Below are 3120 nucleotides of genomic sequence, written 5' to 3'. Positions count from 1 at the left end.
TTTTTAATATAAATTAATAAATTTAATATTGGCCTAAGGTAAGATTTGGTACTAGTCAAAGTCAAGGAGCATAAATATTTGGTAATTCTGATAGATAATGCCAAATTCCCTTCTATTGTGTTTGGACCAAATTTCACTTCCTCCAGCAATATATGAGAATGACATTTTTTAAACCTTGGCAAGAATGTATGATCAAGCTGTCCATCTCTCAATGCTTTAAGAATATTTTTGCTGGATAGAAAACACTACATCCTTGAGTTATGCTTTCTTCCCTTTATAATCTAGTAGATGTTACTCTACCAGTTTCGGGAGATAAGTGATTCCTGTGAGGAGCTAAAACAAACTATTTCCTTTAGTATGAGAATTTATATTTATATCTGCATAGCTATCTGATTATCTTGGAAATTCATTACTGGGATAATGGGCTTATTATTTCCCAGTTTTGAGTGTTTTGGATGTTTTCGCATAAGAAAAATGCCATTTCAATATGTAAAGCCAAATATTTAATTTTAGGACATATTTCAAAATCATGTCTTCATAATTTTTTTTTCTTTTACTAGAAAGTACAATTAAAACATACTTAGGGTTTCTTTTAAGGTTTTTAAAAAATATATATTCTTTAAGTATGAAATTGTTTTTTTTTTAAATATCAACTTTTTTGACAACTTCAACTGTATTTATGAAACCTATTTAAAAAGCAATATTATATATATTTCATTCTCCCTTGTTAACCTTTCTATCCCCATCCCTTCTATTTCAAAGTTGTTTTTGTCCCCTTTGATATTTCCTGCATTCATTCTACCTTTTTCTTTAGTCGTTTTCAAAAGTATTTAACAATTCTGCAAGTGCCCATTTCATCTTTTTCTAATCGTTCACCACAGGTTCTCTGAGTTTCTATATTTATACTTTGTGTTATTTTCAAAAATAATGTTTATTAAGTGTTTTATAAAATGTTTATTCATTGCTTTACAAAATTTTGCTGAAGCACAACCTCCATAGTAAAAAGTGTACTAATCTTAAATTTATAGCTTGAGGAATATTTAAAAATAATATACATAAATATGAACACATGAGATTTAGAAAAATATTATCAACCCCATAGAAGTGACATTTATGCCTTATATTCTGTCATAAACCAAAATTAACTACTAGTCTGACTTCAAACATCACAGATTGCTTTTGCTGAGTATCATGTGATTCCAGTTTAGTAATAAATTATATTATCCTCTATTTTATCTTCAATCTTAGTCCAAAGATTACTTCATTTCCAATATTTAGATACGACATAGATAAAGCACCTTGTTTTTGTACAAGTCTGTTGATGTGTAACCTAATAACATTAACCAAATTTTAGCTATTCTGGAAAGTACATAGTACTATTTCCTTTGTAGTCCAAACTTCTACTTTCACCTTGACTAATGATATTAAAACCGTGTTCATATGCTTTTGTAGATATTATTTTTTCCTGCAGAGGATTTTTATATTTTTACTCATTTTCCAATTGTATTATAGTTTTCAAATTGATTTTAAAAATGTATTTATCTATTATATGTCAATTTACACCCACCTGCAGCTATTTCACCACAGAACTTCACAGTGTTTACATGAAATATTAGAGGCAGGATAAGAGACTGGAGAAGACCTCAATTATGATGCAGGTTTGGAAAAATGTATCAGCCTCCACTATGGGAAAGTCATTAAAGCCTGACTGGATTTCTCCCTACTGGCCCAATTTTCTTATGGAAGAAAATCCTTAAACCACTGAGAAGAGCACAAAGAAAATTCATTCTTTCAGGTTAACAAGTGAAGGCTTCCTGCATCTAAGAAGACATAAACCAAACAAAAAGACCCCGCTGCCTCTATTTCAGGCACAGAAAAATCTCTTGGCCCAATTAATTAAGGATTGAATACTATAGAAAGAGGATTACCGAGATTGCCTCAACCCTGAAACCTAACTGTATCTCAGTTTCCAAAACAGGACTGAACCAATACAGCCACAAAACTAGCGATCACCAAGTGGTAAATTACAAAAATACAATGGGGGAGGAGGGTAAAGAGTAAAAAAAAGAACATTTTCTCAGGTGTAGCCACAAAGGGGAGATCTACAGCTGAGACAGGAACAGACATTGGAAAGTTTCCCAGCAACTTAGCCTCCACCATAAGCAGAGATAGCAGTAAAGGAGTCTGAAGTCTGTGATACATTGAGAGTAACCATAGCAACAATAACAGGAAAAAACAAAAAACACCACCTCATGCTTGACTCTTTACTGAATTGGCTCAAGCCCCCATAATAAGGCTTTAAAAAAAGAAGTGAAAAGTTTCAGTAATAAATATCTTTTACCTCCTTTCTGTACTATACAAATATGTTATCTTCAACCAGATAATCTAAACTCTATAAAGAAGTAAGAAAAAATAAAGTACAATGCCAAGATGTAAATAAAGCAAGCAACAGTGTCCAACTTAGATATTCCAAATATGGTTGTGGGCACTAACTGTGCTGGGACAGTTACCCATATCAGACCCTGAAGCCGGCCTTGTACTGGTAGTACCTCCTGGAGCCGAGTTTCTACATCTCCCTGCTAATCACACTGCCCTTTCACGTCAAGCGAAAGGATTTCAAGGAACAGGTGGTGCTTCACTTGGTGACCTTCTCCTACAGTGCCAACCTGTTGAGCATCGGCTCTCTGGTGCTGCTGCTACCTGATTCCGCAGACTTCCTGCTGAAGTAGGATGACCAGATTTTAACATTTGTAAAGTGGGACAACATGGCTGGGGGAGGGGCGAGGGCGGGGTTGGGGTGGGGGAGGGCAGGGCCTGACAACAATGCAAACTTTGATAAGCAGTTCTCAATAATCACTTCTTTCCAAAAATTGGGACTTTTTTAAAATGCCGAAGACGCGGGACAAATTGTTCAAAAGCTGGACTGTCCCACCAAAAGCAGGACGTCTGGTCACCCTATGCTGAAGGCCTGTAAGATGTTTAATTACACACACTTCCAGACAGCATGCAACGTCCTCTTCATCATCTTCTCCTTGGTCTTCTTCTATACTAGCCTAGGGTGACCAGATTTTAACACAGTAAGGTGGGACAACATGGCTGGGGGGTGGGGCAGGGGTGGGG

The 3120-nt window shown here is 35.4% G+C and overlaps 1 pseudogene; it reads left to right on the top strand.

Annotated features, from left to right (window-relative positions):
* Positions 1-2498: 2498 nt before the first annotated feature.
* The window catches only part of LOC100950828, a 1280-nt pseudogene continuing 658 nt past the window's right edge, over positions 2499-3120 (top strand).

This window comes from Otolemur garnettii, unplaced genomic scaffold, assembly GCF_000181295.1.
Source record: "Otolemur garnettii isolate 467f Iridium unplaced genomic scaffold, OtoGar3 scaffold00048, whole genome shotgun sequence".
NCBI lineage: Eukaryota > Metazoa > Chordata > Mammalia > Primates > Galagidae > Otolemur > Otolemur garnettii.
Note: the sequence above shows the minus strand (reverse complement) of the source record. Positions and strands in the feature narration are given on the sequence as shown.